This window comes from Pleurodeles waltl, unplaced genomic scaffold (genome assembly GCF_031143425.1).
Source record: "Pleurodeles waltl isolate 20211129_DDA unplaced genomic scaffold, aPleWal1.hap1.20221129 scaffold_39, whole genome shotgun sequence".
Taxonomy (NCBI): domain Eukaryota; kingdom Metazoa; phylum Chordata; class Amphibia; order Caudata; family Salamandridae; genus Pleurodeles; species Pleurodeles waltl.
The window spans coordinates 78,579-100,732 of record NW_027150097.1 but is presented as its reverse complement, the minus strand read 5'-3'; the positions used below and the strand labels follow the sequence as shown (position 1 = coordinate 100,732).

Below are 22,154 nucleotides of genomic sequence, written 5' to 3'. Positions count from 1 at the left end.
GTCCACACTGTGCATCTTACAGTTGTGTAGCCAGAGTAGAGAGGTGTCCACACAGACACAGGACGTAGACAACACCTGTGTGTAGCATCAAGTGTCCCCAGCAACGCCTATAGAATAATGTATAGATGCCCCCAAACCGCAGAAACCACAAGGGGAATGAAAAGAGGAAGAGACGGGTTATGTCAGAGATACAAATGGTTTCCTGCTCAAGACCTGCAATAAATTAAAACAAAAGTATTATTACAAACATTCCAGGTCCTACCGATATTGGAACTCAGATTGCTGGATTCAGAGTCCAGAGTGCTAATCATTACACGATGGAACCAAGGTCCACGATCCTCAACCCTAGGAGTCCTGAAGCAGTGTCAGTCGCCACCTACTGTCTATCGCTTGAATTCGTTCACACTGTAAATCAAACATGACAAATCCAACAGCACAACTAAAATGTGTATTTCACAAGTAATAAGATAAAAACAGAAATATACTTTTGCTGATGCAGAAACAAAGAAAACGTCTTGTCTGATGCTTCGAAATCTCCATTTAGCATGGCCCCTTAACTAACCACCAAGAGTCTTTGCACGGCTGGGAACCTTTGTAAAAGGGTCAGTGGGTCACTGTGAATGCAGCAGATCTTCACCCCTGTATTTCTTACAAAGAAGCAGAGTTTTATTCCAGGTACAGGAGGCATCTCTGGTGTCTGATACTACCGGTAGTGTTCAGCCTACCCTCTCTGAGAGAGCAGCAGTGAGGGTACAAAGCACACTGCTTGCAAAATGTGGACACTGCAAACAACAGCTGCAATATCACAGATGATATAAAACACATAAAGTACTCAAGTCTTATACTAGAAACAACACAGCAGGGGAATCATGTCATAAAACAAATGATGAACCCACAGTATGGACGGGGCAGGTAATAAAATGCGAATTTCCCATGGTGGGACCACAGTCAATTGCTGCCTTCTTCTCTGTGCCCCGGTCTCTTTATATAATCTGTACTTTTTGTTGAGCAATAAAAGAAAAACAAGGAATAACCCTTCATAGTATTAATGTACAGGTCAAGGGCTGGGGAGAGAGGACAGTAGATTTGGGGGTCGGTGTAAACCTCTGACGGCATTAGATGGAAGCAGAAGACAAAGCAAGTGACATTTATTAAGACTTTAGGTGCATTTAGGTTTATAGAAAAAAACTGAGAAAGATCAAAATGTCTGAGTAGTGAAAAAAAAAAAAAGGATTTCTCATACCAGGAGTCGAACCCAGGCCGCCTGGGTGAAAACCAGGAATCCTAACCGCTAGACCATATGGGAACTGTGAACTTTTTGAACAGCTTAGTGTATGTGAGGTGTCTCCCAAGGTCACACTGCATTCCGTACACTGAGAGTTATATTGTTCTTCTCAGTAGTACACAATCAATTGGGGTAACAGACACCTCACTTCTGACAAAAGAGAAGGAATCACCAGAAGTCATCATTTCTGCCACAACCTGGCAGGTCTCATTATTTACAACCTTAGAGCTTCTACACATACACAGAGCCCAGGACACGGAGTACAGCAGCAGTCCCTGCATTCACTATTACTAACCCCTCCCCTTGAGACAGACAAAGCCACGCCCCTCCCGTAGGACACTCCTGGGTTTCCTCACCAGACTGATGGCCCCACAGACCCCTCTCCAGTTATCTTCCAACTGCTTCCTTGACGACACTCCCCTGCACCTGTCACAGGCTCCAGGCTGCCCTCCTGGGGCTCGAGTTATACTCCTTCTCTATCTACTAACAGCACCGACTCCAGTCCTGACACTGGATTGGTTCACACAGAGAAGAAACAGCTCAGAAGTAGTCTGGGTTGTTCCCAGGTACCTGCATCTTCACAGAGTGACCGCCAGGGGGCAGCACAGCCAAAGCACTCACAGCCCACAAGGCTACGAATCATCAATTGGATGTCAGCAGCCTTGTCAGAGGCGCAGAGACTAGTAATTCCACAATATTTTGGGACAGCAGAGGAAGAAGCAAGTGCTGAGCTGAAGTGGTCACTGCTGTTTTGTCACAACACCAGACATATGTTCTTAAAAGCATGTAAGCGCACATTCTTAGGCATTCTCGGTCGTCTTCTCCCTTTCTGACATTATACCAATTGTATACACCCGAATGGAGAAAAGTTAAAATATAAGGTACTAGGAATATGCGCCAAAGGTAGGCAAATTAAACATTTCAAGTACAAATATTACCATATTTATTGATGTAAAATGTAAACAAGTTAGACTGAAAATATGTGTGTGTGTTTACAAAGGATGTCTAAAGTGTATGCTGTGAGGTCAGGTTGCAGTTCACTACTTGCACTTGTGCCTTTCACAAGTGTGAGTACCCAGTTACACTAATGTCTGCTCTGACTTGTTATTCTGAGAGTCATGTGCTAAAGGGGGGCTTCCACCCTAGTTTGAGGGACCAGAGTACGAATGCCCCAGGGCACAGGAAGTACACAGTCCTCATTGATACAACTGTGGCCCAGTAACTTCTGACTGCCCTTTGACCCCACAGACTGGCACATATATGTCATCAGACTATAGCACCGTGGTACATATGCACATATGTGCATGTACACGTCAGCCAGTTTTTTATTCATTTATGTGCTAATACTGTTCAGCATCAGGATGTGATGTCGAAGGAGACTGGTGGAGAGCGCCGAAGTCACTGGTATTTCAAGACAAAACTAGAGACCTTTTCACACTCATATACTGCTCCAGGCAGATCTTCCACTGCAAATGCAAGTTATATGAGTCCAGCTGAAAACTGTTTATTTTTGGGTACTTGCTTTAGTCAAAGGTTACCATTTGCAACTCACAAAAAAAAGCAAAGGGCAATTTCATACATTAACTCTTTGGTAAAGTCGTTCTTTCACACCGTACATTTCCATAAGTTTCTCTCTCCTTGTAAGTTATCCGGTGTGAAGGCCAAGTGGAGTCAGGTCCACACTGTGCATCTTACAGTTGTGTAGCCAGAGTAGAGAGGTGTCCACACAGACACAGGACGTAGACAACACCTGTGTGTACCATCACGTGCCCCCAGCAACGCCTATAGAATAATGTATTGATGCCCCCAAACCGCAGAAACCACGAGGGGAATGAAAAGAGCAAGAGACGGGTTATGTCAGAGATACAAATGGTTTCCTGCTCAAGACCTGCAATAAATTAAAACAAAAGTATTATTACAAACATTCCAGGTCCTAACGATATTGGAACTCAGATTGCTGGATTCAGAGTCCAGAGTGCTAATCATTACATGATGGAACCAACGTCCACGATCCTCAACCCTAGGAGTCCTGAAGCAGTGTCAGTCGCCACCTACTGTCTATCGCTTGAATTCGTTCACACTGTAAATCAAACATGACAAATCCAACAGCACAACTAAAATGTGTATTTCACAAGTAATAACATAAAAACAGAAATATACTTTTGCTGATGCAGAAACAAAGAAAACGTCTTGTCTGATGCTTCGAAATCTCCATTTAGCATGGCCCCTTAACTAACCACCAAGAGTCTTTGCACGGCTGGGAACCTTTGTAAAAGAGTCAGTGGGTCACTGTGAATGCAGCAGATCTTCACCCCTGTATTTCTTACAAAGAAGCAGAGTTTTATTCCAGGTACAGGAGGCATCTCTGGTGTCTGATACTACCGGTAGTGTTCAGCCTACCCTCTCTGAGAGAGCAGCAGTGAGGGTACAAAGCACACTGGTTGCAAAATGTGGACACTGCAAACAACAGCTGCAATATCACAGATGATATAAAACACATAAAGTACTCAAGTCTTATACTAGATACAACACAGCAGGGAAATCATGTCATAAAACAAATGATGAACCCACAGTATGGACGGGGCAGGTAATAAAATGCAAATTTCCCATGGTGGGACCACAGTCAATTGCTGCCTTTTTCTCTGTGCCCCGGTCTCTTTATATAATCTGTACTTTTTGTTGTGCAATAAAAGAAAAACAAGGAATAAACCTTCATAGTATTAATGTACAGGTCAAGGGCTGGGGAGAGAGGGCAGTAGATTTGGGGGTTGGTGTAAACCTCTGACGGCATTAGATGGAAGCAGAAGACAAAGCAAGTGACATTTATTAAGACTTTAGGTGCATTTAGGTTTATAGAAAAAAACTGAGAAAGATTAAAATGTCTGAGTAGTGAAAAAAAATAAATGGAGTTCCCATACCGGGAGTCAAACCCGGGCCACCTGGGTGAAAACCAGGAATCCTAACCGCTAGAGGATATAGGAACTGTGAACTCATCATACAGCTCAGTATATGTGAGGTGTCTCCCAAGGTCACACTGCATTCCGTACACTGAGAGTTATATTGTTCTTCTCAGTAGTACACAATCAATTGGGGGTAACAGACACCTCACTTCTGACAAAAGAGAAGGAATGACCAGAAGTCATCATTTCTGCCACAACCTGTCAGGTCTCATTATTTACAACCTTAGAACTTCTACACATATTCAGAGCCCAGGACACGGAGGACAGAAGCAGTCCCTGCATTCACTATTACTAACCCCTCCCCTTGAGACAGACAAAGCCACGCCCCTCCCGTAGGACACTCCTGGGTTTCCTCACCAGACTGATGGCCCCACAGACCCCTCTCCAGTTATCTTCCAACTGCTTCCTTGACGACACTCCCCTGCACCTGTCACAGGCTCTAGGCTGCCCTCCTGGGGCTCGAGTTATACTCCTTCTCTATCTACTAACAGCACCGACTCCAGTCCTGACACTGGATTGGTTCACACAGAGAAGAAACAGCTCAGAAGTAGTCTGGGTTGTTCCCAGGTACCTGCATCTTCACAGAGTGACCGCCAGGGGGCAGCACAGCCAAAGCACTCACAGCCCACAAGGCTACGAATCATCAATTGGATGTCAGCAACCTTGTCAGAGGCGCAGAGACTAGTAATTCCACAATATTTTGGGACAGCAGAGGAAGAAGCAAGTGCTGAGCTGAAGTGGTCACTGCTGTTTTGTCACAACACCAGACATATGTTCTTAAAAGCATGTAAGCGCACATTCTTAGGCATTCTCGGTCGTCTTCTCCCATTCTGACATTATACCAATTGAATACACCCGAATGGAGAAAAGTTAAAATATAAGGTACTAGGAATATGCGCCAAAGGTAGGCAAATTAAACATTTCAAGTACAAATATTACCATATTTATTGATGTAAAATGTAAACAAGTTAGACTGAAAATATGTGTGTGTGTTTACAAAGGATGTCTAAAGTGTATGCTGTGAGGTCAGGTTGCAGTTCACTACTTGCACTTGTGCCTTTCACAAGTGTGAGTACCCAGTTACACTAATGTCTGCTATGACTTGTTATTCTGAGAGTCATGAGCTAAAGGGGGGCTTCCACCCTAGTTTGAGGGACCAGAGTACGAATGCCCCAGGGCACAGGAAGTACACAGTCCTCATTGATACAACTGTGGCCCAGTAACTTCTGACTGCCCTTTGACCCCACAGACTGGCACATATATGTCATCAGACTATAGCACCGTGGTACATATGCACACATGTGCATGTACACGTCAGCCAGTTTTTTATTCATTTATGTGTTAATACTGTTCAGCATCAGGATGTGATGTCGAAGGAGACTGGTGGAGAGCGCCGAAGTCTCTGGTATTTCAAGACAAAACTAGAGACCTTTTCACACTCATATACTGCTCCAGGCAGATCTTACACTGCAAATGCAAGTTATATGAGTCCAGCTGAAAACTGTTTATTTTTGGGTACTTGCTTTAGTCAAAGGTTACCATTTGCAACTCACAAAAAATAGCAAAGGGCAATTTCATACATTAACACTTTGGTAAAGTCGTTCTTTCACACCGTACATTTCCGTAAGTTTCTCTCTCCTTGTAAGTTATCCGGTGTGAAGGCCAAGTGGAGTCAGGTCCACACTGTGCATCTTACAGTTGTGTAGCCAGAGTAGAGAGGTGTCCACACAGACACAGGACGTAGACAACACCTGTGTGTAGCATCAAGTGTCCCCAGCAACGCCTATAGAATAATGTATAGATGCCCCCAAACCGCAGAAACCACAAGGGGAATGAAAAGAGGAAGAGACGTGTTATGTCAGAGATACAAATGGTTTCCTGCTCAAGACCTGCAATAAATTAAAACAAAAGTATTATTACAAACATTCCAGGTCCTACCGATATTGGAACTCAGATTGCTGGATTCAGAGTCCAGAGTGCTAATCATTACACGATGGAACCAACGTCCACGATCCTCAACCCTAGGAGTCCTGAAGCAGTGTCAGTCGCCACCTACTGTCTATCGCTTGAATTCGTTCACACTGTAAATCAAACATGACAAATCCAACAGCACAACTTAAATGTGTATTTCACAAGTAATAACATAAAAACAGAAATATACTTTTGCTGATGCAGAAACAAAGAAAACGTCTTGTCTGATGCTTCGAAATCTCCATTTAGCATGGCCCCTTAACTAACCACCAAGAGTCTTTGCACGGCTGGGAACCTTTGTAAAAGGGTCAGTGGGTCACTGTGAATGCAGCAGATCTTCACCCCTGTATTTCTTACAAAGAAGCAGAGTTTTATTCCAGGTACAGGAGGCATCTCTGGTGTCTGATACTACCGGTAGTGTTCAGCCTACCCTCTCTGAGAGAGCAGCAGTGAGGGTACAAAGCACACTGCTTGCAAAATGTGGACACTGCAAACAACAGCTGCAATATCACAGATGATATAAAACACAGAAAGTACTCAAGTCTTATACTAGAAACAACACAGCAGGGGAATCATGTCATAAAACAAATGATGAACCCACAGTATGGACGGGGCAGGTAATAAAATGCGAATTTCCCATGGTGGGACCACAGTCAATTGCTGCCTTCTTCTCTGTGCCCCGGTCTCTTTATATAATCTGTACTTTTTGTTGTGCAATAAAAGAAAAACAAGGAATAACCCTTCATAGTATTAATGTACAGGTCAAGGGCTGGGGAGAGAGGGCAGTAGATTTGGGGGTCGGTGTAAACCTCTGACGGCATTAGATGGAAGCAGAAGACAAAGCAAGTGACATTTATTAAGACTTTAGGTGCATTTAGGTTTATAGAAAAAAACTGAGAAAGAACAAAATGTCTGAGTAGTGAAAAAAAAAAATGGATTTCCCATACCAGGAGTCGAACCCGGGCCGCCTGGGTGAAAACCAGGAATCCTAACCGCCAGACCATATGGGAACTGTGAACTTTTTGAACAGCTTAGTGTATGTGAGGTGTCTCCCAAGGTCACACTGCATTCCGTACACTGAGAGTTATATTGTTCTTCTCAGTAGTACACAATCAATTGGGGTAACAGACACCTCACTTCTGACAAAAGAGAAGGAATCACCAGAAGTCATCATTTCTGCCACAACCTGTCAGGTCTCATTATTTACAACCTTAGAGCTTCTACACATACACAGAGCCCAGGACACGGAGTACAGCAGCAGTCCCTGCATTCACTATTACTAACCCCTCCCCTTGAGACAGACAAAGCCACGCCCCTCCCGTAGGACACTCCTGGGTTTCCTCACCAGACTGATGGCCCCACAGACCCCTCTCCAGTTATCTTCCAACTGCTTCCTTGACGACACTCCCCTGCACCTGTCACAGGCTCCATGCTGCCCTCCTGGGGCTCGAGTTATACTCCTTCTCTATCTACTAACACCACCGACTCCAGTCCTGACACTGGATTGGTTCACACAGAGAAGAAACAGCTCAGAAGTAGTCTGGGTTGTTCCCAGGTACCTGCATCTTCACAGAGTGACCGCCAGGGGGCAGCACAGCCAAAGCACTCACAGCCCACAAGGCTACGAATCATCAATTGGATGTCAGCAGCCTTGTCAGAGGCGCAGAGACTAGTAATTCCACAATATTTTGGGACAGCAGAGGAAGAAGCAAGTGCTGAGCTGAAGTGGTCACTGCTGTTTTGTCACAACACCAGACATATGTTCTTAAAAGCATGTAAGCGCACATTCTTAGGCATTCTCGGTCGTCTTCTCCCTTTCTGACATTATACCAATTGTATACACCCGAATGGAGAAAAGTTAAAATATAAGGTACTAGGAATATGCGCCAAAGGTAGGCAAATTAAACATTTCAAGTACAAATATTACCATATTTATTGATGTAAAATGTAAACAAGTTAGACTGAAAATATGTGTGTGTGTTTACAAAGGATGTCTAAAGTGTATGCTGTGAGGTCAGGTTGCAGTTCACTACTTGCACTTGTGCCTTTCACAAGTGTGAGTACCCAGTTACACTAATGTCTGCTCTGACTTGTTATTCTGAGAGTCATGTGCTAAAGGGGGGCTTCCACCCTAGTTTGAGGGACCAGAGTACGAATGCCCCAGGGCACAGGAAGTACACAGTCCTCATTGATACAACTGTGGCCCAGTAACTTCTGACTGCCCTTTGACCCCACAGACTGGCACATATATGTCATCAGACTATAGCACCGTGGTACATATGCACATATGTGCATGTACACGTCAGCCAGTTTTTTATTCATTTATGTGCTAATACTGTTCAGCATCAGGATGTGATGTCGAAGGAGACTGGTGGAGAGCGCCGAAGTCTCTGGTATTTCAAGACAAAACTAGAGACCTTTTCACACTCATATACTGCTCCAGGCAGATCTTCCACTGTAAATGCAAGTTATATGAGTCCAGCTGAAAACTGTTTTTTTTTTGGTACTTGCTTTAGTCAAAGGTTACCATTTGCAACTCACAAAAAAAAGCAAAGGGCAATTTCATACATTAACTCTTTGGTAAAGTCGTTCTTTCACACCGTACATTTCCATAAGTTTCTCTCTCCTTGTAAGTTATCCGGTGTGAAGGCCAAGTGGAGTCAGGTCCACACTGTGCATCTTACAGTTGTGTAGCCAGAGTAGAGAGGTGTCCACACAGACACAGGACGTAGACAACACCTGTGTGTAGCATCACGTGCCCCCAGCAACGCCTATAGAATAATGTATAGATGCCCCCAAACCGCAGAAACCACGAGGGGAATGAAAAGAGGAAGAGACGGGTTATGTCAGAGATACAAATGGTTTCCTGCTCAAGACCTGCAATAAATTAAAACAAAAGTATTATTACAAACATTCCAGGTCCTAACGATATTGGAACTCAGATTGCTGGATTCAGAGTCCAGAGTGCTAATCATTACATGATGGAACCAACGTCCACGATCCTCAACCCTAGGAGTCCTGAAGCAGTGTCAGTCGCCACCTACTGTCTATCGCTTGAATTCGTTCACACTGTAAATCAAACATGACAAATCCAACAGCACAACTAAAATGTGTATTTCACAAGTAATAACATAAAAACAGAAATATACTTTTGCTGATGCAGAAACAAAGAAAACGTCTTGTCTGATGCTTCGAAATCTCCATTTAGCATGGCCCCTTAACTAACCACCAAGAGTCTTTGCACGGCTGGGAACCTTTGTAAAAGAGTCAGTGGGTCACTGTGAATGCAGCAGATCTTCACCCCTGTATTTCTTACAAAGAAGCAGAGTTTTATTCCAGGTACAGGAGGCATCTCTGGTGTCTGATACTACCGGTAGTGTTCAGCCTACCCTCTCTGAGAGAGCAGCAGTGAGGGTACAAAGCACACTGGTTGCAAAATGTGGACACTGCAAACAACAGCTGCAATATCACAGATGATATAAAACACATAAAGTACTCAAGTCTTATACTAGATACAACACAGCAGGGAAATCATGTCATAAAACAAATGATGAACCCACAGTATGGACGGGGCAGGTAATAAAATGCAAATTTCCCATGGTGGGACCACAGTCAATTGCTGCCTTCTTCTCTGTGCCCCGGTCTCTTTATATAATCTGTACTTTTTGTTGTGCAATAAAAGAAAAACAAGGAATAACCATTCATAGTATTAATGTACAGGTCAAGGGCTGGGGAGAGAGGGCAGTAGATTTGGGGGTTGGTGTAAACCTCTGACGGCATTAGATGGAAGCAGAAGACAAAGCAAGTGACATTTATTAAGACTTTAGGTGCATTTAGGTTTATAGAAAAAAACTGAGAAAGATTAAAATGTCTGAGTAGTGAAAAAAAATAAATGGAGTTCCCATACCGGGAGTCAAAACCGGGCCACCTGGGTGAAAACCAGGAATCCTAACCGCTAGAGCATATAGGAACTGTGAGCTCATCATACAGCTCAGTATATGTGAGGTGTCTCCCAAGGTCACACTGCATTCCGTACACTGAGAGTTATATTGTTCTTCTCAGTAGTACACAATCAATTGGGGTAACAGACACCTCACTTCTGACAAAAGAGAAGGAATGACCAGAAGTCATCATTTCTGCCACAACCTGTCAGGTCTCATTATTTACAACCTTAGAACTTCTACACATACACAGAGCCCAGGACACGGAGGACAGCAGCAGTCCCTGCATTCACTATTACTAACCCCTCCCCTTGAGCCAGTCAAAGCCACGCCCCTCCCGTAGGACACTCCTGGGTTTCCTCACCAGACTGATGGCCCCACAAACCCCTCTCCAGTTATCTTCCAGCTGCTTCCTTGACGACACTCCCCTGCACCTGTCACAGGCTCCAGACTGCCCTCCTGGGGCTCGAGTTATACTCCTTCTCTATCTACTAACAGCACCGACTCCAGTCCTGACACTGGATTGGTTCACACAGAGAAGAAACAGCTCAGAAGTAGTCTGGGTTGTTCCCAGGTACCTGCATCTTCACAGAGTGACCGCCAGGGGGCAGCACAGCCAAAGCACTCACAGCCCACAAGGCTACGAATCATCAATTGGATGTCAGCAACCTTGTCAGAGGCGCAGAGACTAGTAATTCCACAATATTTTGGGACAGCAGAGGAAGAAGCAAGTGCTGAGCTGAAGTGGTCACTGCTGTTTTGTCACAACACCAGACATATGTTCTTAAAAGCATGTAAGCGCACATTCTTAGGCATTCTCGGTCGTCTTCTCCCTTTCTGACATTATACCAATTGAATACACCCGAATGGAGAAAAGTTAAAATATAAGGTACTAGGAATATGCGCCAAAGGTAGGCAAATTAAACATTTCAAGTACAAATATTACCATATTTATTGATGTAAAATGTAAACAAGTTAGACTGAAAATATGTGTGTGTGTTTACAAAGGATGTCTAAAGTGTATGCTGTGAGGTCAGGTTGCAGTTCACTACTTGCACTTGTGCCTTTCACAAGTGTGAGTACCCAGTTACACTAATGTCTGCTCTGACTTGTTATTCTGAGAGTCATGTGCTAAAGGGGGGCTTCCACCCTAGTTTGAGGGACCAGAGTACGAATGCCCCAGGGCACAGGAAGTACACAGTCCTCATTGATACAACTGTGGCCCAGTAACTTCTGACTGCCCTTTGACCCCACAGACTGGCACATATATGTCATCAGACTATAGCACCGTGGTACATATGCACACATGTGCATGTACACGTCAGCCAGTTTTTTATTCATTTATGTGCTAATACTGTTCAGCATCAGGATGTGATGTCGAAGGAGACTGGTGGAGAGCGCCGAAGTCTCTGGTATTTCAAGACAAAACTAGAGACCTTTTCACACTCATATACTGCTCCAGGCAGATCTTCCACTGCAAATGCAAGTTATATGAGTCCAGCTGAAAACTGTTTATTTTTGGGTACTTGCTTTAGTCAAAGGTTACCATTTGCAACTCACAAAAAAAAAGCAAAGGGCAATTTCATACATTAACACTTTGGTAAAGTCGTTCTTTCACACCGTACATTTCCGTAAGTTTCTCTCTCCTTGTAAGTTATCCGGTGTGAAGGCCAAGTGGAGTCAGGTCCACACTGTGCATCTTACAGTTGTGTAGCCAGAGTAGAGAGGTGTCCACACAGACACAGGACGTAGACAACACCTGTGTGTAGCATCAAGTGTCCCCAGCAACGCTTATAGAATAATGTATAGATGCCCCCAAACCGCAGAAACCACGAGGAGAATGAAAAGAGGAAGAGACGGGTTATGTCAGAGATACAAATGGTTTCCTGCTCAAGACCTGCAATAAATTAAAACAAAAGTATTATTACAAACATTCCAGGTCCTACCGATATTGGAACTCAGATTGCTGGATTCAGAGTCCAGAGTGCTAATCATTACACGATGGAACCAACGTCCACGATCCTCAACCCTAGGAGTCCTGAAGCAGTGTCAGTCGCCACCTACTGTCTATCGCTTGAATTCGTTCACACTGTAAATCAAACATGACAAATCCAACAGCACAACTAAAATGTGTATTTCACAAGTAATAACATAAAAACAGAAATATACTTTTGCTGATGCAGAAACAAAGAAAACGTCTCGTCTGATGCTTCGAAATCTCCAATTAGCATGGCCCCTTAACTAACCACCAAGAGTCTTTGCACGGCTGGGAACCTTTGTAAAAGGGTCAGTGGGTCACTGTGAATGCAGCAGATCTTCACCCCTGTATTTCTTACAAAGAAGCAGAGTTTTATTCCAGGTACAGGAGGCATCTCTGGTGTCTGATACTACCGGTAGTGTTCAGCCTACCCTCTCTGAGAGAGCAGCAGTGAGGGTACAAAGCACACTGGTTGCAAAATGTGGACACTGCAAACAACAGCTGCAATATCACAGATGATATAAAACACATAAAGTACTCAAGTCTTATACTAGAAACAACACAGCAGGGGAATCATGTCATAAAACAAATGATGAACCCACAGTATGGACGGGGCAGGTAATAAAATGCGAATTTCCCATGGTGGGACCACAGTCAATTGCTGCCTTCTTCTCTGTGCCCCGGTCTCTTTATATAATCTGTACTTTTTGTTGTGCAATAAAAGAAAAACAAAGAATAACCCTTCATAGTATTAATGTACAGGTCAAGGGCTGGGGAGAGAGGGCAGTAGATTTGGGGGTCGGTGTAAACCTCTGACGGCATTAGATGGAAGCAGAAGACAAAGCAAGTGACATTTATTAAGACTTTAGGTGCATTTAGGTTTATCGAAAAAAACTGAGAAAGATCAAAATGTCTGAGTAGTGAAAAAAAAAAAAATGGATTTCCCATACCATGAGTCGAACCCGGGGAGCCTGGGTGAAAACCAGGAATCCTAACCGCTAGACCATATGGGAACTGTGAACTTTTTGAACAGCTTAGTGTATGTGAGGTGTCTCCCAAGGTCACACTGCATTCCGTACACTGAGAGATATATTGTTCTTCTCAGTAGTACACAATCAATTGGGGTAACAGACACCTCACTTCTGACAAAAGAGAAGGAATCACCAGAAGTCATCATTTCTGCCACAACCTATCAGGTCTCATTATTTACAACCTTAGAGCTTCTACACATACACAGAGCCCAGGACACGGAGTACAGCAGCAGTCCCTGCATTCACTATTACTAACCCCTCCCCTTGAGACAGACAAAGCCACGCCCCTCCCGTAGGACACTCCTGGGTTTCCTCACCAGACTGATGGCCCCACAGACCCCTCTCCAGTTATCTTCCAACTGCTTCCTTGACGACACTCCCCTGCACCTGTCACAGGCTCTAGGCTGCCCTCCTGGGGCTCGAGTTATACTCCTTCTCTATCTACTAACAGCACCGACTCCAGTCCTGACACTGGATTGGTTCACACAGAGAAGAAACAGCTCAGAAGTAGTCTGTGTTGTTCCCAGGTACCTGCATCTTCACAGAGTGACTGCCAGGGGGCAGCACAGCCAAAGCACTCACAGCCCACAAGGCTACAAATCATCAATCGGATGTCAGCAGCCTTGTCAGAGGCTCAGAGACTAGTAATTCCACAATATTTTGGGACAGCAGAGGAAGAAGCAAGTGCTGAGCTGAAGTGGTCACTGCTGTTTTGTCACAACACCAGACATATGTTCTTAAAAGCATGTAAGCGCACATTCTTAGGCATTCTCGGTCGTCTTCTCCCTTTCTGACATTATACCAATTGTATACACCCGAATGGAGAAAAGTTAAAATATAAGGTACTAGGAATATGCGCCAAAGGTAGGCAAATTAAACATTTCAAGTACAAATATTACCATATTTATTGATGTAAAACGTAAACAAGTTAGACTGAAAATATGTGTGTGTGTTTACAAAGGATGTCTAAAGTGTATGCTGTGAGGTCAGGTTGCAGTTCACTACTTGCACTTGTGCCTTTCACAAGTGTGAGTACCCAGTTACACTAATGTCTGCTCTGACTTGTTATTCTGAGAGTCATGTGCTAAAGGGGGGCTTCCACCCTAGTTTGAGGGACCAGAGTACGAATGCCCCAGGGCACCGGAAGTACACAGTCCTCATTGATACAACTGTGGCCCAGTAACTTCTGACTGCCCTTTGACCCCACAGACTGGCACATATATGTCATCAGACTATAGCACATTGGTACATATGCACATATGTGCATGTACACGTCAGCCAGTTTTTTATTCATTTATGTGCTAATACTGTTCAGCATCAGGATGTGATGTCGAAGGAGACTGGTGGAGAGCGCCGAAGTCTCTGGTATTTCAAGACAAAACTAGAGACCTTTTCACACTCATATACTGCTCCAGGCAGATCTTCCACTGCAAATGCAAGTTATATGAGTCCAGCTGAAAACTGTTTATTTTTGGGTACTTGCTTTAGTCAAAGGTTACCATTTGCAACTCACAAAAAAAAGCAAAGGGCAATTTCATACATTAACTCTTTGGTAAAGTCGTTCTTTCACACCGTACATTTCCATAAGTTTCTCTCTCCTTGTAAGTTATCCGGTGTGAAGGCCAAGTGGAGTCAGGTCCACACTGTGCATCTTACAGTTGTGTAGCCAGAGTAGAGAGGTGTCCACACAGACACAGGACGTAGACAACACCTGTGTGTAGCATCACGTGCCCCCAGCAACGCCTATAGAATAATGTATAGATGCCCCCAAACCGCAGAAACCACGAGGGGAATGAAAAGAGGAAGAGACGGGTTATGTCAGAGATACAAATGGTTTCCTGCTCAAGACCTGCAATAAATTAAAACAAAAGTATTATTACAAACATTCCAGGTCCTAACGATATTGGAACTCAGATTGCTGGATTCAGAGTCCAGAGTGCTAATCATTACATGATGGAACCAACGTCCACGATCCTCAACCCTAGGAGTCCTGAAGCAGTGTCAGTCGCCACCTACTGTCTATCGCTTGAATTCGTTCACACTGTAAATCAAACATGACAAATCCAACAGCACAACTAAAATGTGTATTTCACAAGTAATAACATAAAAACAGAAATATACTTTTGCTGATGCAGAAACAAAGAAAACGTCTTGTCTGATGCTTCGAAATCTCCATTTAGCATGGCCCCTTAACTAACCACCAAGAGTCTTTGCACGGCTGGGAACCTTTGTAAAAGAGTCAGTGGATCACTGTGAATGCAGCAGATCTTCACCCCTGTATTTCTTACAAAGAAGCAGAGTTTTATTCCAGGTACAGGAGGCATCTCTGGTGTCTGATACTACCGGTAGTGTTCAGCCTACCCTCTCTGAGAGAGCAGCAGTGAGGGTACAAAGCACACTGGTTGCAAAATGTGGACACTGCAAACAACAGCTGCAATATCACAGATGATATAAAACACATAAAGTACTCAAGTCTTATACTAGATACAACACAGCAGGGAAATCATGTCATAAAACAAATGATGAACCCACAGTATGGACGGGGCAGGTAATAAAATGCAAATTTCCCATGGTGGGACCACAGTCAATTGCTGCCTTCTTCTCTGTGCCCCGGTCTCTTTATATAATCTGTACTTTTTGTTGTGCAATAAAAGAAAAACAAGGAATAACCCTTCATAGTATTAATGTACAGGTCAAGGGCTGGGGATAGAGGGCAGTAGATTTGGGGGTTGGTGTAAACCTCTGACGGCATTAGATGGAAGCAGAAGACAAAGCAAGTGACATTTATTAAGACTTTAGGTGCATTTAGGTTTATAGAAAAAAAATGAGAAACTTTAAAATGTCTGAGTAGTGAAAAAATAAATGGAGTTTCCATACCAGGAGTCAAACCCGGGCCACCTGGGTGAAAACCAGGAATCCTAACCGCTAGACCATATGGGAACTGTGAACTCATCATACAGCTCAGTATATGTGAGGTGTCTCCCAAGGTCGCACTGCATTCTGTACACTGAGAGTTATATTGTTCTTCTCAGTAGTACACAATCAATTGGGGTAACAGACACCTCACTTCTGACAAAAAAGAAGGAATCACCAGAAGTCATCATTTCTGCCACAACCTGTCAGGTCTCATTATTTACAACCTTAGAGCTTCTACACATACACAGAGCCCAGGACACGGAGTACAGCAGCAGTCCCTGCATTCACTATTACTAACCCCTCCCCTTGAGACAGACAAAGCCACGCCCCTCCCGTAGGACACTCCTGGGTTTCCTCACCAGACTGATGGCCCCACAGACCCCTCTCCAGTTATCTTCCAACTGCTTCCTTGACGACACTCCCCTGCACCTGTCACAGGCTCCAGGCTGCCCTCCTGGGGCTCGAGTTATACTCCTTCTCTATCTACTAACAGCACCGACTCCAGTCCTGACACTGGATTGGTTCACACAGAGAAGAAACAGCTCAGAAGTAGTCTGGGTTGTTCCCAGGTACCTGCATCTTCACAGAGTGACCGCCAGGGGGCAGCACAGCCAAAGCACTCACAGCCCACAAGGCTACGAATCATCAATTGGATGTCAGCAGCCTTGTCAGAGGCGCAGAGACTAGTAATTCCACAATATTTTGGGACAGCAGAGGAAGAAGCAAGTGCTGAGCTGAAGTGGTCACTGCTGTTTTGTCACAACACCAGACATATGTTCTTAAAAGCATGTAAGCGCACATTCTTAGGCATTCTCGGTCGTCTTCTCCCTTTCTGACATTATACCAATTGTATACACCCGAATGGAGAAAAGTTAAAATATAAGGTACTAGGAATATGCGCCAAAGGTAGGCAAATTAAACATTTCAAGTACAAATATTACCATATTTATTGATGTAAAATGTAAACAAGTTAGACTGAAAATATGTGTGTGTGTTTACAAAGGATGTCTAAAGTGTATGCTGTGAGGTCAGGTTGCAGTTCACTACTTGCACTTGTGCCTTTCACAAGTGTGAGTACCCAGTTACACTAATGTCTGCTCTGACTTGTTATTCTGAGAGTCATGTGCTAAAGGGGGGCTTCCACCCTAGTTTGAGGGACCAGAGTACGAATGCCCCAGGGCACCGGAAGTACACAGTCCTCATTGATACAACTGTGGCCCAGTAACTTCTGACTGCCCTTTGACCCCACAGACTGGCACATATATGTCATCAGACTATAGCACATTGGTACATATGCACATATGTGCATGTACACGTCAGCCAGTTTTTTATTCATTTATGTGCTAATACTGTTCAGCATCAGGATGTGATGTCGAAGGAGACTGGTGGAGAGCGCCGAAGTCTCTGGTATTTCAAGACAAAACTAGAGAGCTTTTCACACTCATATACTGCTCCAGGCAGATCTTCCACTGCAAATGCAAGTTATATGAGTCCAGCTGAAAACTGTTTATTTTTGGGTACTTGCTTTAGTCAAAGGTTACCATTTGCAACTCACAAAAAAAAGCAAAGGGCAATTTCATACATTAACTCTTTGGTAAAGTCGTTCTTTCACACCGTACATTTCCATAAGTTTCTCTCTCCTTGTAAGTTATCCGGTGTGAAGGCCAAGTGGAGTCAGGTCCACACTGTGCATCTTACAGTTGTGTAGCCAGAGTAGAGAGGTGTCCACACAGACACAGGACGTAGACAACACCTGTGTGTAGCATCACGTGCCCCCAGCAACGCCTATAGAATAATGTATAGATGCCCCCAAACCGCAGAAACCACGAGGGGAATGAAAAGAGGAAGAGACGGGTTATGTCAGAGATACAAATGGTTTCCTGCTCAAGACCTGCAATAAATTAAAACAAAAGTATTATTACAAACATTCCAGGTCCTAACGATATTGGAACTCAGATTGCTGGATTCAGAGTCCAGAGTGCTAATCATTACATGATGGAACCAACGTCCACGATCCTCAACCCTAGGAGTCCTGAAGCAGTGTCAGTCGCCACCTACTGTCTATCGCTTGAATTCGTTCACACTGTAAATCAAACATGACAAATCCAACAGCACAACTAAAATGTGTATTTCACAAGTAATAACATAAAAACAGAAATATACTTTTGCTGATGCAGAAACAAAGAAAACGTCTTGTCTGATGCTTCGAAATCTCCATTTAGCATGGCCCCTTAACTAACCACCAAGAGTCTTTGCACGGCTGGGAACCTTTGTAAAAGAGTCAGTGGATCACTGTGAATGCAGCAGATCTTCACCCCTGTATTTCTTACAAAGAAGCAGAGTTTTATTCCAGGTACAGGAGGCATCTCTGGTGTCTGATACTACCGGTAGTGTTCAGCCTACCCTCTCTGAGAGAGCAGCAGTGAGGGTACAAAGCACACTGGTTGCAAAATGTGGACACTGCAAACAACAGCTGCAATATCACAGATGATATAAAACACATAAAGTACTCAAGTCTTATACTAGATACAACACAGCAGGGAAATCATGTCATAAAACAAATGATGAACCCACAGTATGGACGGGGCAGGTAATAAAATGCAAATTTCCCATGGTGGGACCACAGTCAATTGCTGCCTTCTTCTCTGTGCCCCGGTCTCTTTATATAATCTGTACTTTTTGTTGTGCAATAAAAGAAAAACAAGGAATAACCCTTCATAGTATTAATGTACAGGTCAAGGGCTGGGGATAGAGGGCAGTAGATTTGGGGGTTGGTGTAAACCTCTGACGGCATTAGATGGAAGCAGAAGACAAAGCAAGTGACATTTATTAAGACTTTAGGTGCATTTAGGTTTATAGAAAAAAAATGAGAAACTTTAAAATGTCTGAGTAGTGAAAAAATAAATGGAGTTCCCATACCGGGAGTCGAACCCGGGCCACCTGGGTGAAAACCAGGAATCCTAACCGCTAGACCATATGGGAACTGTGAACTCATCATACAGCTCAGTATATGTGAGGTGTCTCCCAAGGTCGCACTGCATTCTGTACACTGAGAGTTATATTGTTCTTCTCAGTAGTACACAATCAATTGGGGTAACAGACACCTCACTTCTGACAAAAAAGAAGGAATCACCAGAAGTCATCATTTCTGCCACAACCTGTCAGGTCTCATTATTTACAACCTTAGAGCTTCTACACATACACAGAGCCCAGGACACGGAGTACAGCAGCAGTCCCTGCATTCACTATTACTAACCCCTCCCCTTGAGACAGACAAAGCCACGCCCCTCCCGTAGGACACTCCTGGGTTTCCTCACCAGACTGATGGCCCCACAGACCCCTCTCCAGTTATCTTCCAACTGCTTCCTTGACGACACTCCCCTGCACCTGTCACAGGCTCCAGGCTGCCCTCCTGGGGCTTGAGTTATACTCCTTCTCTATCTACTAACAGCACCGACTCCAGTCCTGACACTGGATTGGTTCACACAGAGAAGAAACAGCTCAGAAGTAGTCTGGGTTGTTCCCAGGTACCTGCATCTTCACAGAGTGACCGCCAGGGGGCAGCACAGCCAAAGCACTCACAGCCCACAAGGCTACGAATCATCAATTGGATGTCAGCAGCCTTGTCAGAGGCGCAGAGACTAGTAATTCCACAATATTTTGGGACAGCAGAGGAAGAAGCAAGTGCTGAGCTGAAGTGGTCACTGCTGTTTTGTCACAACACCAGACATATGTTCTTAAAAGCATGTAAGCGCACATTCTTAGGCATTCTCGGTCGTCTTCTCCCTTTCTGACATTATACCAATTGTATACACCCGAATGGAGAAAAGTTAAAATATAAGGTACTAGGAATATGCGCCAAAGGTAGGCAAATTAAACATTTCAAGTACAAATATTACCATATTTATTGATGTAAAATGTAAACAAGTTAGACTGAAAATATGTGTGTGTGTTTACAAAGGATGTCTAAAGTGTATGCTGTGAGGTCAGGTTGCAGTTCACTACTTGCACTTGTGCCTTTCACAAGTGTGAGTACCCAGTTACACTAATGTCTGCTCTGACTTGTTATTCTGAGAGTCATGTGCTAAAGGGGGGCTTCCACCCTAGTTTGAGGGACCAGAGTACGAATGCCCCAGGGCACCGGAAGTACACAGTCCTCATTGATACAACTGTGGCCCAGTAACTTCTGACTGCCCTTTGACCCCACAGACTGGCACATATATGTCATCAGACTATAGCACATTGGTACATATGCACATATGTGCATGTACACGTCAGCCAGTTTTTTATTCATTTATGTGCTAATACTGTTCAGCATCAGGATGTGATGTCGAAGGAGACTGGTGGAGAGCGCCGAAGTCTCTGGTATTTCAAGACAAAACTAGAGACCTTTTCACACTCATATACTGCTCCAGGCAGATCTTCCACTGCAAATGCAAGTTATATGAGTCCAGCTGAAAACTGTTTATTTTTGGGTACTTGCTTTAGTCAAAGGTTACCATTTGCAACTCACAAAAAAAAGCAAAGGGCAATTTCATACATTAACTCTTTGGTAAAGTCGTTCTTTCACACCGTACATTTCCATAAGTTTCTCTCTCCTTGTAAGTTATCCGGTGTGAAGGCCAAGTGGAGTCAGGTCCACACTGTGCATCTTACAGTTGTGTAGCCAGAGTAGAGAGGTGTCCACACAGACACAGGACGTAGACAACACCTGTGTGTAGCATCACGTGCCCCCAGCAACGCCTATAGAATAATGTATAGATGCCCCCAAACCGCAGAAACCACGAGGGGAATGAAAAGAGGAAGAGACGGGTTATGTCAGAGATACAAATGGTTTCCTGCTCAAGACCTGCAATAAATTAAAACAAAAGTATTATTACAAACATTCCAGGTCCTAACGATATTGGAACTCAGATTGCTGGATTCAGAGTCCAGAGTGCTAATCATTACATGATGGAACCAACGTCCACGATCCTCAACCCTAGGAGTCCTGAAGCAGTGTCAGTCGCCACCTACTGTCTATCGCTTGAATTCGTTCACACTGTAAATCAAACATGACAAATCCAACAGCACAACTAAAATGTGTATTTCACAAGTAATAACATAAAAACAGAAATATACTTTTGCTGATGCAGAAACAAAGAAAACGTCTTGTCTGATGCTTCGAAATCTCCATTTAGCATGGCCCCTTAACTAACCACCAAGAGTCTTTGCACGGCTGGGAACCTTTGTAAAAGAGTCAGTGGATCACTGTGAATGCAGCAGATCTTCACCCCTGTATTTCTTACAAAGAAGCAGAGTTTTATTCCAGGTACAGGAGGCATCTCTGGTGTCTGATACTACCGGTAGTGTTCAGCCTACCCTCTCTGAGAGAGCAGCAGTGAGGGTACAAAGCACACTGGTTGCAAAATGTGGACACTGCAAACAACAGCTGCAATATCACAGATGATATAAAACACATAAAGTACTCAAGTCTTATACTAGATACAACACAGCAGGGAAATCATGTCATAAAACAAATGATGAACCCACAGTATGGACGGGGCAGGTAATAAAATGCAAATTTCCCATGGTGGGACCACAGTCAATTGCTGCCTTCTTCTCTGTGCCCCGGTCTCTTTATATAATCTGTACTTTTTGTTGTGCAATAAAAGAAAAACAAGGAATAACCCTTCATAGTATTAATGTACAGGTCAAGGGCTGGGGATAGAGGGCAGTAGATTTGGGGGTTGGTGTAAGCCTCTGACGGCATTAGATGGAAGCAGAAGACAAAGCAAGTGACATTTATTAAGACTTTAGGTGCATTTAGGTTTATAGAAAAAAAATGAGAAACTTTAAAATGTCTGAGTAGTGAAAAAATAAATGGAGTTCCCATACCGGGAGTCGAACCCGGGCCACCTGGGTGAAAACCAGGAATCCTAACCGCTAGACCATATGGGAACTGTGAACTCATCATACAGCTCAGTATATGTGAGGTGTTTCCCAAGGTCGCACTGCATTCTGTACACTGAGAGTTATATTGTTCTTCTCAGTAGTACACAATCAATTGGGGTAACAGACACCTCACTTCTG

General features: G+C 43.9%; 4 non-coding genes across 4 annotated transcripts; all 4 read right to left on the bottom strand.

Annotated features, from left to right (window-relative positions):
* Positions 1-7,154: 7,154 nt before the first annotated feature.
* TRNAE-UUC (transfer RNA glutamic acid (anticodon UUC)) lies at positions 7,155-7,226 on the bottom strand. The gene has a single exon. It is a non-coding gene; the product is annotated as a tRNA-Glu (tRNA).
* An 8,808-nt stretch (positions 7,227-16,034) lies between these two features.
* Positions 16,035-16,106, bottom strand: TRNAE-UUC (transfer RNA glutamic acid (anticodon UUC)). Its single transcript has one exon. It is a non-coding gene; the product is annotated as a tRNA-Glu (tRNA).
* Positions 16,107-18,992: 2,886 nt separating this feature from the next.
* Positions 18,993-19,064, bottom strand: TRNAE-UUC (transfer RNA glutamic acid (anticodon UUC)). Its single transcript has one exon. It is a non-coding gene; the product is annotated as a tRNA-Glu (tRNA).
* Positions 19,065-21,950: 2,886 nt separating this feature from the next.
* Positions 21,951-22,022, bottom strand: TRNAE-UUC (transfer RNA glutamic acid (anticodon UUC)). Its single transcript has one exon. It is a non-coding gene; the product is annotated as a tRNA-Glu (tRNA).
* Positions 22,023-22,154: the final 132 nt, after the last annotated feature.